The sequence below is a fragment of the Anastrepha obliqua genome, chromosome 6, assembly GCF_027943255.1.
Source record: "Anastrepha obliqua isolate idAnaObli1 chromosome 6, idAnaObli1_1.0, whole genome shotgun sequence".
Classification (NCBI taxonomy): Eukaryota; Metazoa; Arthropoda; class Insecta; order Diptera; family Tephritidae; genus Anastrepha; species Anastrepha obliqua.
The window spans coordinates 27,408,029-27,423,681 of record NC_072897.1 but is presented as its reverse complement, the minus strand read 5'-3'; the positions used below and the strand labels follow the sequence as shown (position 1 = coordinate 27,423,681).

The 15,653-nt window shown below is 39.1% G+C and overlaps 1 protein-coding gene across 1 annotated transcript in view; it reads left to right on the top strand.

Moving 5' to 3' along the window:
- Window positions 1-15,653, top strand: part of LOC129250861 (tau-tubulin kinase homolog Asator-like) — a 188,148-nt gene that overhangs the window by 157,901 nt on the left and 14,594 nt on the right. The gene's annotated exons all lie outside the window — the stretch shown is intronic.

Here is a 15,653-nt window from a genome sequence, read left to right as displayed (position 1 = left end):
TCGAGAAAATATTTTCCAGGAATTTGAACTTTCAACTAGATCCATATCAAGACTAGTTAGAAATGATTCCCACTTGAAAGACTTCCGTCGCTCAACTGTCATCTTTTTACAACACGCTTGAAGAAAATTAGACTTGATATATGCAAGTATTCGGTGGCACGCAGTCAACGGGAATGAAAATATTATTTTCACAGATGAGAAAATTTTCAGTGTTGAAGAAGTTTTTAATAAGCAAAACGACGAAATCTATGCTACTACTTCTAAAGACGCAAAAAATGTTGTTCTAAGAATTCAGCGTGGAAAGTTTTTGTAATAGTTTGGTGGGAAGTGCCTTGTAAAAGCGTTACATCTCCTCATTTCTGCGAAAATGGGGTTAATATCGGAGCAAATGTGTACCAGGAGGGTGTCTTGGAAGCCGTGGTGAAGCAGTTGAGCAGTACTCTCTGTAATGGAGAGCGTTGGATCTTCCAGTAAGATTCCGCTCCAGCCCACAGGCAAAAATCACCCAGCAGTGGCTAAAAAACAATATTTCTGGGATCATAGCCGCAGAAGACTGGCTGTCTGAAACAGTAAGACTACAGTTTGTGAGCAGAATTGGAGAACCTGTGGAAGACCTCACAAAAATTTGGATACCCTCAAACAATTTTTGGTTCGAGGAGCGACGTCAATATCGATGGAAACCGTGCGTGCCGCAATAGCTGAATGGCCTAATCGTTTGAAGGGTTGTGTAAAATCAAATGGTGCCCATTTCGAATGAAAATGAAAGCTTTGTTTTAATATTTACATAATTAAATAAATCTAACTTAACTATTATAATTTCATATCTTATCTAATCTTATAACGGAATTAACTTCTAACAGAACTTATGGTAGGACTAAGTATATACATATACAAATATAATACAGATATTAACCATACAATTTCGTATTTTTATTCTTTTATTATATTTTGTGGTGTTTTAAACTGTTTATTTTTAAGGTCGGGTATCACTTCTGCCTTTTGCAATAACCAAAGGAATTGTTGCTAAATTTTACAAACTTTCATATCAATAAACTTAAAAACTATAATTATCCTAAGGGTTTGGTGTCCACTTTTAGATTGTAGAAGATCCCCTCTGTCACAAACTTTGCCTACAAACCGATCTGCTTGTGTGTTTATTCCATTAATTAACATTTTTGACAGTGAAGGCTGCATAGCATTGGGTTTTACTTTACCGGAATGACTCGGGTTTTTCCCGACCCAGGGCTGTCGCCCCAGTAAACTAGCCCTGTCTAGTGAACCGTTTAGAACCCCTCCGCTTACGTCACAGGTGCAATTCTATGCAGCAATCTTGTTCCAAGTACTTCTCCTCAGTGCTGGTATTGAATCCAACTCTGGGACAAAGGTATTCTATTCCTGCGTATGCCATAAACGTCTCCACCCGAACTACACCTCGGTTAGGTGCAATAAGTGCAACGGGTGGAGCTACCTTTAGACCTGTTCAGTGGGGTTGGTCTACACGGTATCTGGCCACGTGTTGCTCCCGCCTCCAGGCGTCCACTGCCTCAACGGTTACTACATCCTCTTATAGGCCGGCACTACCAACCGCCTCCACAACCCATACCTCCACGGTAAGGAGCCTATCGGCGCAATACAACTTCCAAAACACAGCCCACCTCCTTTCCTCCTGCTCCAACCCCAGTGCGAGGACAAACCAGCGGATCTTGGTCCCCCGCAAAGTCTGTTCCGTGTGTCAGACCGGAATGCCTCGGATCCTGGCATCAGTCAAATACAATTTTTGCAATGGCTGCTGCTACTTTCGGAGATGCTCTGGCCTGCGCACCGCCCGTGAGTGGACAACTTAACACGTTGCTCTCTGCTGCAGAGCTTTGCACCCGAAAGAGCCCAACAACAACAGCGTAACGCACAGCAGGCCCAACGTAGACAACCACATGGGCCCCTCACACACTGAGTTGCATCAGCCTTGCCGAGAAGCTTCAAGCGTTAGACGAGCACGTTAGACGAGATAGTCCACTTTATGAGCCGACACGGAATCCCAATAGCTGCGGTTCAAGAAACCAATCCGCACGCTTACTCTTCTCTGATAACCACGGATGGCTATAACGATAACAGACATTATCGCGAGCAAGACAACAGTGGTGGCCTTGCGTTTATAGTCCACCACACAGTGCAGTGTCGTCTAATCGATGAAGGCATCGACCGTAAGGGCAGCACCTCTGAATGTCAAGGTATAGCTGTCCGGCCGGGCGATGCCGATAATATATATATACTCCTTGTCATCTGCTGTCCGGCAGGATATCACCCTGATTTAGGTTAGCTCATCAGAAGGGAAAACCGATTGGTTGTAGGTGACTTTAATGCGCATCACGATCCTTGGCATTCACGACTACCAAACGATCATAGGGGATACCATTTGGCAGAGCAGATAGACGATTCGACATTCAGCACTGTGAACGACAGCGCCCCCAACACGATAATGGGCAATTGCAGCAGCTGGCCTGACTTTACAATGCTATCGCTTGCATCAGACCACTTGCCCAATATCGTCTGGATTGAAAGACCTGTCAACTTTGTAGGTGAACGCGCATTCCGTAAAAGGCTCACATCTGCTACGGCTCGCTTCACCCCTGCTGGAAGGCTGAAGGACATGCGTCCTAATTCCCAAGCCGAACCAGCCAGTCTAGTAAACGAGCGTGACCACTAACGACGGGTCGATCCCGGGGATCCCTGCACAATATCTCAATTCGGAGATCCGGCAACTGGTAAATCAACACAAGCGGACCAAATGGGTTGAGCACCTGAAGATCTGTAATTTTACCACTGGTGTGAGTAAGCTCTGGTCCACCGTAAGGTACCTGTCGAACCCGTCGAAGCACAATGACAAGGTGGCCATCACCTTTAACGTTCGCATTTCGTCGGGCCCGAAGAGATGCGCGAGCTACTTTACCCGACTTTTTGTACTGCATCCTCCGGCCGGCAGATCCATACGTCGTGCCACCAGACGGCTGCACAAACTGACGAACGACAGTGCGCCACTTCTGTGGTGAGGTTAATGGGGCCATCAACCATATGAAACCATCTAAAGTCATTGGCCCTGACGAACTAAACATACTGATGCTGAAGCACCTGGGCCCATTGGGAATAGGATTTCTCACAAGGGTTTTCAATCTGTCCTTGGCCACTCTCATTATCCCTGACAAGTGGAAAGAAGGGAGAGTGGTCCCACTTCTGAAACCTGGGAATCTCGCCAACCAAGGGGAATCTTATCGGCCGATGACTCTCCTTTCCCCAGTAGGGAAGACAATTGAAGCCCTTCTACCCCAACTCTTCACGAAACACCTGGCCCCAGCCCCACATCAGCATGGTTTCCGACGAGTGCACAGCACCACCACAGCACTCACCGTCATAAACGCCCAGATAAACCGCGGGCTTAACCAAACCGCCCTTGCGGGAGGACTGTCCTGGTAGCGTTGGACTTGAAGAAGGCTTTCGACACTGTCAGCCATTCCACGCTACCAGATGATATTTATCAGTTCACACTCCCGCCATGGCTGAAGAGATGGTCTGCCAACTATCTGAGTGGTCGTCATTCGTCCGTGATTTTTCGAGACCAAACATCCAAACAGAGGAATATCCAGCAAGATGCTCCGCAGGGGATTGTCCTTTCATCCTTGCTGTTCAGCTTCTATCTATCGAAGATCCCCCAACCATCAGAGGAAATCTCCCTAGTCTCATACGCTGACGACTGTACGATAATGGTGTCGGGCAATGACATTGAAGGTCTCTGCGGCAAAGAGAACGTCTATCTCACCGACCTTTTTCGCTTTTTCACTGCGAGATATCTCCAACTTTCCCCCACTAAGTCCACGGCGACCCTCTTTACCCCCTGGACAAAGGAGTTAAAATTGGCCCTCAAGGTAAAAGTCGATGACACACCAATTCCACCGGTAAATAATATCAAACTTTTGGGTGTAACCTTGACAGTTTGCTCTCCTTCTCTGCGCACACAACTGCAAATGCCACTAAAGTTCAAAACCTCAACAAGGTCCTCAAATCGCTTGCCGGCAGCACTTGGGGAAAAGACAAAGAATTGTTGCTATCGAGATTTAAAGCAATTGGCCGGCCGGTTCTAAACTTTACTGCGCCTGTCTGGTCGCTTGAAACCAGTGACACGCAGGGGATAAAGCTTCACACTTGCCAAAACACTGTTGTTCGGACAGCGACGGGTTGTCTCCTGATGTCCCCTCTTCAACACCTTCACAATGAGGCAGCGATGCTCCCTGTAATGGTGCACAATAAACTGCTCAGCAAATAGTTCCTGCTAGAGTGCTACCGCAGGTTTCACCCCTGCTTGAGCCAGAGCCACATCGTGGGCACGTCAGGAGACATCTCCTAAATTACGCCGACGAGATCCAGGAAAAAACTAACATACATTTACAAGACCAGACAGTGTTTAGACAGACAATTAACGAAATTCATCGGGAGACCGGTACCACCTTCTTAATCTCCCGACAACCGAATGCCGTAATCGGAGTCCAACCATCACCTACAGCAGATGAAGAGCTCCAGCTTCCCCATGAGACCCGCGTAACACTAACACAATTTCGTTCTGGATATTGTAGCAGGTTAAACTTCTACTAATCCAGAATTGACCCAGACATTCCAAAGATATGTCCGGCATGTGAAGGCACCCGCACGACACTAACCACCTTTTCACATGCCCCACCAAACCCTCTCATCTAACACCCTTCTCCCTAGGAAATATCAATGAATTGTGTTAACTCTCTTACGTACCCTTGTTGGTTTTAGTTTTATTTTGCTAATTTTGAAAAATATATTAGGCATCCGCTGGCAGAGAAGTCTTGAGGATTATCATGGAAGAGTAGTTACGAAAAAGCTTTAAGAAATAGAAAAATGCACACATTTGTCGAACATTAGAGCATAAAAAACGTCAATATTTTGGAAAAGTGCTATTTTTTGGGAAAAAATTAAATTTTGCATCTGGTATAACAGAAATAAAATTTATTACCAATAGTGAAGCATCATGATGGAGAGATATATGGCAGCTGATAGCGTTGGATAATTGCAATTAATTGACTTCACAATAAACACATTTCTTTATTTAAATATTTTAAAAGAATATTTAAAACAAGGCGCTGAGATGCTGGGGTGGTCAAATGAACACGACTTCCAAAAAGACAACGCCCTCAAGGGCTCATACTGATAACATAGTAAAGTAATGGCTTCTTAATAATGTCCTCAAGCTATCGCCAATGTCTCAACAACCCCAAGCGCTTCTGGAAAAATATTGGGAAACAAAATACGAGCAAATAATATCCTTTTTAATATATTTGTTGACTATTCGAACTCAAATTCAACTGTGCATTTTTAATAAAGTTTTTTTTATACATAGTAAAAAAAGAAAGAAGCAAAGTTTTCTCGTTTTACATTTAAAACTACTCATACAGGAGAGGGCGGGTGCCCTAGCTACTCTGCTATACATACATATATGTGACCTGGTCTATGAAAAGGTACCTTACGTGTCAAAAAATCATTTTTCACTTTTTTGTTGATTCGAATAGTGTGTGGAAGGCTCTTTAAAATGGTGAAAACCAGAAAGTCATAAATTGTTTAAAAGTTTGTTAAAAGTAAAAAAAAAGAAAAGTACAAATACGAAAATACAAAATTTTTAAAACGATTTCTGCGATTTGCATTAAGTTTTTCTTATTTATTTAAATATAAAAAAAATGCTTTTTCACTGCTTCTGTGCTTTTATTGATACTGTGATCTATGCTGAAGAAAATGAGCCAAACCGGATTGAAAAATATTAATACTTAAAATAGTTACAAGAGTTTTTAGAAGTTTAAACTTTTACTGCTGTTTTCTCGAAAACTTGTTTTCGCACGTAAGGTACCTTTTCGTAGACCAGGTCACACATATATTTATAATAGGGTGTCCCTTATATGACTAAAAAATTGTTTTCTAATTTGGAAATGTATACCCTCTATATTTTTTACTAATGCTATAAGATGCGCATTCATATATAATATAATTTTACCTTTCCAGCGTAATTGCAACCAGTGCCGACACAAAATTTCAAAATTTAGTAAATCTCATGTTTTGTCCTGATATTTCGGTCTGCTATCAAATCTCTATAAATGCAAAAAATTAAGTGAATAAAACTAAAAATTAAATAAGATGAACATTAATATTTAATTAAAAATATGAAGTAACAATAATCAGTCAGGATAACTTCTTTTTAGAGTAGTATTTTTACAGTCCGGATACAGTTTTCTATGTTCCTGGACATAGCCCAGCAAGAACTGTTAATGTTCTTCTTCAGCCGTGATAAGTCAATTAGAATCTTGCATTAATTTAACAGCCCTTTCAGCAGTATCATTCACAACTCTCAAATGACTCATTCTTCTTTTAGCTTCCAGAAAAGCAGCATTATTGTCCCAAGGAGATACATCTTCCTTTAGAAAAGTGTCGTCGATCTGCAGTCGTAGTATAAATTGTTTGCTCTTCTCCGATATGAAATCTCCTAGTGTTTTGTCTGAAAAAATAAGAAAAAAGTTAAAATAACAAAAAAAAAAATCAACAAAAAATTAAAAATACCACAAAAAGTCAATTTAACTTACCAAAAACAACTTTTGCATCAGTTCTTCCTTCGATGGGTAATAACGTTTGCTAAAATTTGAGGTTTTGTCCCTGTTGAAGGTGCCAATCATTTTATTTTTAGTTAATTTATCAACTTCATTAACAAACAGTGATTAAATGACTGTCTCTTCACATAAATACCACAATGTTTGACTAAACTTGCTTATATGTAGAAGCTTTACAAATTGTTGCGTCAACTTTTTCGTACTCTTTTAACATCTTCAAGGAGCGCAAATCTTGATTAGATGACATACAATATCGCATCAAATAAGCAAACATCGTGTAGAGGCTGTTTTTCCTTCGCAGTCATTCTGCACGCCATTTAGCGTGCCTGATATATAGCTCCGAGGGGCCTTAGTTTTATTTTTCCACTCTGTCTCCTGCTAAAAAAATTACGCACAGTTCGACCAATTCGCGGTAGTCATCTCTTACAGGACCTTTAATTCTGCCTTATAAAATATTAACAAAGCTTGGATGTCTGTCTTGGCGACACGTTCTTTTATGAAATGTTACTATAATCAATGTTTTTCCAATTTTCCCTGAGCTTTTTGAACATCGGAATATCTGGAATATCTCGGTTTCAAAGACAGCTTTTAGGACCAATCCATAAACATGATGGCGACCGGTGAAAAACAGCAATTATCTTTCTAAAGTTTGCTCCGAAATAGCACAAGCTCGATTGAAACAGCCAGTATTAGAAGCGGTCGTGCCGCAGCACTCTATTTGTACTTTATCGTGAAGGTTCCAGTCAAAGAGAGCTTTTGATACTATAGGAAACTGTTTTCCATCGTCAAACGAAGCAATAACAGGCAAACGTTCTTCTCTTGAACTTCTTACATCCAACCCGAATGGATTGTGACTACTTCGGGTACATTGTTTTGGAAGTCAGATTTTATTGCTTCTGCCCTTGATTTTCTAGTTTCAGTACGAATTCGTTGAATCGAGGATTTGTTAATAGGCAAATCGTCGCTACCAGGACCAAAATGATGCAACAGCTAGTGATTCTCTTAGTCTTACAACCCTTTCCTCTTCTTCCAGTCTTCGTCGTTTAGATCTTTGTTCTTTTTCCTCCATTTTTTTGTCTACACCACCTAAGCATCCCGGACGACCTAGTTCCACTAAAAAATAATTTATCTTAATCTTAATATACAATTTTTTTGTAACTCTCTCCAAAGATGATATAAATCAATAAGTTTCTTTACGCAGTTAGGAAATGCCGTTGTTGGAAATCTTCCTTTTGAAGTGAAAACTTCTTTAGAATCGTTGGGAGTGATTTGAGAAAAAGTGAAACGAAAAAAGCGACACTCTTGGCTACGAAGCGTTATATTATATGTTGATATAAAAGTAGCGACGAACTAAATAACTTTTAGGCCAGCGCCGACAGCATGGCGCGGTAGCCGAGCGACTAGCAATGTGAGCTTCCGATCCAAAATCCTTGGTTCGAATCACAAGAAAACATTTTTTTTCATACAGTTATTTTATTTTATTTTATGATATGTTTATGAGGAGCTTTTTTTCATGGCAGAAATACACTCGGTGTTTTGCCATTGCCTGCTGAGGGGTGAGCGCTATTAGAAAAATAGTTTTCCTTAATTTTGGTGTTTTCACCGAGATTCGAACTGACGTTCTCTCTGTGAATTCTGAATAGTAGTCACCCACCAACCCATTCGGCTACGGCGTTTGTTTAATTTTACTGATGCAAAAATGAGGGAAAATATTTGAATAAAGTTTGCTTACTGTTTACACATTTTCCAAAGGTGACGGAGAACCAAAAAAAAAGTCGAGTTTCAAACAAATACGAGTGCATATGTGTAATTGTGTTAGAGTTTCGGTCACGCCCCAGCAAAACCTGCGTGCATATGTGTTTGTAACATTCAAAAAAATGTAATTGTGTTAGAGTTTCGGTCACGCAGGTTTTGCTGGGGACGCTCATAATAGCAACCGCGTGTGTATTTTTATATTCGTAAATATATTCATTTTTAAATATTTACCGCAATTATGCCGAAAAATAATGCAGAAAAGTGTCGTAAATATCGACAGAAAAAAAAATCAATAAATAGCATCACGGAATTCATTCACGAAAATTTAATAAAGTATACACCAGAAGTATCGCGGATACTTAGAAAAGATTACGATAAAGTTCCAATGATTTTAAGTGGCGATTTTAACGTAAATTTTGCATTGGACACAGCGGTTCCTTCAATTGACTTTCTCAATACAACATTCAATTTAAAAATGTGTAACAATCGCACTGAATCGACAACACGATCAAAAACAACCATTGACGCGGTATTTCAAAGACATGTTGACAACATCGAAACCAAAGCATTTGTATCATATTTTAGCTATCATAAGCCACTCGTATCATTTGTTGAAATTGAAAACATTGAGGATGAATAATAATAAAATGAAGAAAATAAAATATGAACTTTATAGCAATATTATAATGAACCTATAATTATCCCGCCCCTAATGCTGCTTTCGTCTCATTCTCTCTCAGTTTGTTTTACGGAAGGTTTCACTTCTATCGCGTCTAACCGTTAGACTGGTATTTTTTTTATCCAATATACATGGTTCGACACTCGAAGTGTAACCAATTAAAAAGGCCATTAATTTAGTTTGGAAAATTGTTTTTATTCAATTAAAGTAAAAAATGTGTTAAAATAATACAAAATTAAGAATCGATTTACCTTTGTTCGATGTGACCAACTTTTGCTTTTTCATTTCTCAGCGCCTCAAGACTGGTTAATCGTTTACTCCGGGCCTTGCTCTCCAAAATAGGCCAAAGAGAATAATCCATCGGCTTCGCGCCTGGTGAATGTGAGAGCCATTGTGTGACCGTTATGAAGTTCGAAACGTTGTTTTTTAGATATTCTTGGCTAGCTCAAGCTTTGTGATATGGTGCTGAGTCCTGTTGAAACATGGTACATGGTCTGCCAACGAAAAGTTTGTCTGCCCACGGCTTCATAACAACCTCCGGAATACTTTCCCGATAATATTTCGCATTTACCTTGACGCCAGGCTCGATGAAAACGATTGGAGAGCGCCCATCTGCGCCTCTTGATTGCCAATCGATGACTCAAATTCTCGTATAAGCGGTCGGTCAAATATACCCTATCATTTTGGGAGTTTGCGAATTGCTCAATTTGAAATATTTTCTCGTCAGAAAACACAATCTTCGGAAATTGACCATATTCGGCCAAGCGAAGCAACTCCTTCGCTCTCTCAAGTCTGATTTGTTGCTGTTTTGGTGTCATGCGCCTTTTGAATCTTGTTAGGCTTGACTTTGAGATCATTTTACAGTATACGGTGGATGCTACGGTCAGATATTTTCAGTTCTTCACCATTTGATTTAAACTTCGTCGGGGATTTCGCTCAAGTCGCTTATTTACTTTTTGAACCATTTCACGTGACATTGCAGCCTTTTGATGACCACCTCCATGACGTTTTGCGATCCTAACAGTATTATTGTAACCAGTAATGGTGCGATAAACAAAAACTTTATTTACTGTAAGGTGCTCGATCTCAGGAACCATTGCTGGTTGTGGTTTTCCAGACAATCATATTATAACGTTTGATTACTGATTTTCTTTGTTCGCGTTTACTCTCGGCAAAATGCTTCCACATGCTTTTAAACCATACTCTGGACTGTCATTTAACCAACTAACAGACAGCTGATGAACATGCATCTGAAGTTGGTTACACTTCACAAGATTTGCACTTTGACTAAAAGTACGTTCACATATGCAGTAAATAGAAATAAATCCACAAAATTAAGCTACCCGTTCCAATATGGCAGATTACGCCCAAAATTGATAATCAGCTGTCAAAACTGCTTTGAAAGGTTTCTTCATAGAAATTGGTTTGGTGGAAATTTTGGAGGTTTTGGTTTGTTGAATTATTATTAAAAAAATGAAGAAAAGACAAGGAGAAGGAATATCTAATTTAATTACGCAATTGGCTGCTAGTAATAAACAGTCGGATGAAATCCGTAAACGACGTTTACTGAAGTTTCAAAACATTATAGCAGCAATACGCATTCGAAATTCGATATTACATTTTATAATAAGTAATAAGAGGACAAATCGTTTATAGACACACGCTTTTTTCTGTAATATGAATACATAGTTAATAATACCTAACAATAATTTTAGAATTATGTCTACAAATGTCTTTTCTTTACCGGCATCATTTTGTCCACAATAATTTGGCTTGAATAATTTCGCTGTCAGATGAAGAACATTCCATTAGCTGGCAATTCACAAATTTTAATTCGCGTTTATTTTTACTTTGCGATCAGCTGTTTTTCTCACTTACAAATTCTTACAAGTAAAAATTTATCCAGTAAAAACTTGCAACTTCCCCTTAAAAATGAAATGTCGTTTTGCTTTCTCACTTTTCCCTGCCTTGCAAGTTTTTTGGGTACATGAAAACCAAAACGTAATAATTTGAAACAATTGTTACAAACTATTTGCTTCATGAACAGACCTATTGTCTATAACATAGAAAACACAGGGTTGTATGTAAAAAAGTATTTTTATAATCTAGGATTATTTTATAAACTCAGATTTCGGGAGAGAAATTATGTATGGGTAATCTCGCTTTTTAATTACGGATTGGGAGTTATGCACGAAAAAGTATATGTGTGTGAGTTTAAACTGACGAATATTGTAAAATAGAACTGAGTGAACTTGTCGATTAGATGATAGTTTTGCACCATTTATTTCATAGCTAGGCAATCAAAGCTAATTCCACTGACATGTTTACGCACTAAACAATGGAGCACTAATAATCTCAAAAATCATAAATAAAGCATTTAGTTACAAGTCACAGCCCAGTACTCATGCAACTTGTATGGACAAGTTTAAATCGTAAGTCGGCACGAGTTATCGTTTATAAATCGAGGTAATATTTTTTTCTAGACAATATATGTACATAGGGCTATTACGAAACTTTTAAGAAGGTATGCGTAAAAATATATTGAACTTTAAATTTAAGGGTCACTCTAATATATACATATATTATATAATTGGCATTTACACCCTTTATTGGGTATTTTGCTGGATTCCTTCTGCTATTTGTGGTTGCGTGTTGATATTTTTTCACAAATGGAGGGTCTTACAGTTATATGTCGCCTCCGAATGACAAATTGTTTTTTACGATGAGGTTTTTCGTAGCAGAAATTCACTGGAAAGCTTGCCAAGTAGCAGTACTGTTATTTGAAAAAAACTATAGTTCTTAGAATTAATAGGCTTTTGCGTCTGATATCTATCATATTCCGTCGCAGAAAGATTTTCATATTTTTGATAAAATTCATTTTTGTTCCTTAATTGTGTTTTTCTTTTTCATATAAAGATGGATCAAATAAACAATCCATATCAAATTAACTTCTCTGCAACAGTAAACACCATCACTGAAAAACTATTTTCTTTTCCAGGTTTTGGCTACTGTACATTGTACATCAGTAATAATAGGACTATGAATAAGTTCGTGCGGTTTTTTTCGAAATTTGAAACTTTATTGACGTAAAATGGTTACAAATTTAATATTCAAAGTATTGTCCATCGCTTACTACTACTTTTTCCCATCTTTCTGGCAATTCACGGATTCCCTTTGTGAAAAATTCGGTCGGTTTTGCCGCAATCCACGAATCGATCCATTTTTTGACTTCATCGTAATTAAGGAAGTGCTGGTCAGCCAGGCCATGTTGCATCGATCGGAAGAGATAGTAATCGGATGGCGCAAGGTCTGGACTATACGGCGGGTGGGGTAGGACATCCCATTTGAGCGTTTCTAAGTATGTTTTGACCACTTGTGCAACATGTGGCCGAGCATTGTCATGTTGCAAAATAACTTTGTCGTGTCTATCGGCGTATTGCGGCCGTTTTTCTCGCAGTGCTCGGCTCAAACGCATCAATTGTCGTCGGTAGACATCCCCCGTAATCGTTTCATTCGGTTTCAGTAGCTCATAATACACAACACCCAGCTGGTCCCACCAGATACACAGCATAACCTTCAGGCCATGAATATTCTGCGCCGACGTCGATGTTGAAGCATGGCCAGGGTATCCATACGTTGCCCGACGTTTTGGATTGTCGTAATGGACCCACTTTTCATCGCCAGTCACAATTCGATGCAAAAAACCCTTTCTTTTGTGCCGTTGAAGCAGTTGTTCGCATGCCATAAAACGGCGTTCAACGTCTCTTGGCTTCAATTCATACGGCACCCAATGGCCTACCTTTCGGATCATTCCCATGGCTTTTAAACGTTTGGAAATGGTTGATTGATCAACTCCCAAAGTTTTTGCAACCTCTTCTTGCGTTTGAGCCGGATCTTGATCGAGCAATTCCTCCAATTCGGTATCCATGAACTTTGGAAATGGTTACAAATTTAATATTCAAAGTATTGTCCATCGCTTACTACTACTTTTTCCCATCTTTCTGGCAATTCACGGATTCCCTTTGTGACAAATTCGGTCGGTTTTGCCGCAATCCACGAATCGATCCATTTTTTGACTTCATCGTAATTACGGAAGTGCTGGTCAGCCAGGCCATGTTGCATCGATCGGAAGAGATAGTAATCGGATGGCGCAAGGTCTGGACTATACGGCGGGGGGGGGGGGGGGGGGGGTAGGACATCCCATTTGAGCGTTTCTAAGTATGTTTTGACCACTTGTGCAACATGTGGCCGAGCATTGTCATGTTGCAAAATAACTTTGTCGTGTCTATCGGCGTATTGCGGCCGTTTTTCTCGCAGTGCTCGGCTCAAACGCATCAATTGTCGTCGGTAGACATCCCCCGTAATCGTTTCATTCGGTTTCAGTAGCTCATAATACACAACACCCAGCTGGTCCCACCAGATACACAGCATAACCTTCAGGCCATGAATATTCTGCGCCGACGTCGATGTTGAAGCATGGCCAGGGTATCCATACGTTGCCCGACGTTTTGGATTGTCGTAATGGACCCACTTTTCATCGCCAGTCACAATTCGATGCAAAAAACCCTTTCTTTTGTGCCGTTGAAGCAGTTGTTCGCATGCCATAAAACGGCGTTCAACGTCTCTTGGCTTCAATTCATACGGCACCCAATGGCCTACCTTTCGGATCATTCCCATGGCTTTTAAACGTTTGGAAATGGTTGATTGATCAACTCCCAAAGTTTTTGCAACCTCTTCTTGCGTTTGAGCCGGATCTTGATCGAGCAATTCCTCCAATTCGGTATCCATGAACTTTGGCGGCGCACCCTCGCGTTCTTCGTCTTCCAAGCCAAAATCACCACTTTTAAAGCGTGCAAACCACTTCTGGCACGTTCGCTCAGCTAGAGCATGCTCACCATAAACTTCCACCAAGATACGATGACTTTCGGCTGCTTTTTTCTTCATATTAAAGAATTCCCCGCAAAAACACATTATTTGGCACGAAATTCGACATTTTCAAGTGTGGTAAAAATATTGTTGTTTACGCTTCAAATAAAAAACTTATACTGACGTTTGTGCCTTACGACAGTAGCTCTCCAATGAATGTTTGGAAATGTGGATCGATGGAATAATAATCAAGTTACGCCATCTGTTGTAAAACCGCACGAACTTATTCATAGTCCTATTACATATATAAGTCGAATATTATTTACCATTAACATGATAATATGAAGTATCGTGACTTTTACCCAAATAATGTTTTGAATATATAAGAAGTACTTTTTTATGCTACTTGCTCGTTTCTCAAATTAATAAATTATTGTTTCACCTCAAAGAAATTCAAAATCTTTATAGAGCTTGTTTCTACGTTATTAGCACATTCTTTTTGTTCATGTGATAACGGCTTAGGCGATTTTGGCTGAGTTTAACAATTCGCCCCTATCGTCTTCTGCAGAATCTTTGTCTCGAACACTCCATATGACGTCTCATCGGATGTTGTCATGGCCCAAGCAATAGAACGGGTATGATGAGAGACTTCCAAGTATAATTTTTGTTTGTCCAGAGTGCTTTACTACTCAATTGCATACTTAGTCGGAAGTAGTATTTATTTTCAAGAAAGAATCTCCAATGAGTTTCAACGTTGATATTATTGCCGGTGTTGATTCTGGTTCGTAAATAAACGAAGTTTCTTACAACCTCGAAATTATTACTGTTAACAGTGATGTGGGTGCCTATAAGCGAGTGCGCCAACTGTTTGTAAGTTCTAGACATGTACAGTTTTTCCACCATCAGGTTAAAGTCGGTATAACCCTTAAGAAATGATTAAATTGAATGGCATATTTATTGTTGATTTGTTTCCCCTCCATACAATTGTTGATTTAAGAGTTCATTTATGTGGTTACATATGTAAATTCGAATCTTGTATGAAAGCCAGTTAAGAGCACATGCTTGTGTACATGTATATAGTATTTACGAATATATTTTTTTCAATTAATGAGGGGCTTCCTTTACAACGTTACTGTAGTATTAGTATATAAATACCATATATAGTATATATATACGCATATTTTTTATTTTAATAGTTGCGTAATTTGGTTCGAATTCCGCAACATTGGTCTGGTCCTTTTCAATCGCTTTTTTAAAATATTGTATTTTGATTTATTTCACGGAATTTAAGTTTTTTAAATTGTAATGGCATTTTTTATTTTTTAAATCGTTCTGTACTCTCATTTAATATGCCATGCCCCATCCTCAGCGCCAATTATAATTAAATTTTACAACTAAGAACTATTATGGATTAATATCCGTAACACAAATATTGAATTTTTTATTAAAACAACAATTAATTGAGTTTAACATTTAAATACCTAATATTTCAAAGAATCTCAGTCAAAATTTTTGTACTTCGTAAACATATTTATTTAAAGCATATTTGTAAATATTAAATAACAAAACAACCTTTAAATCTAACAAATGAAATTTTTTATTCTGAAATGTACATTTCTTTCTTATTAAAAATGCTCACTATTTTAACATTTTTTTAATATGGAAATCCGCTGAATACTCACAAAACT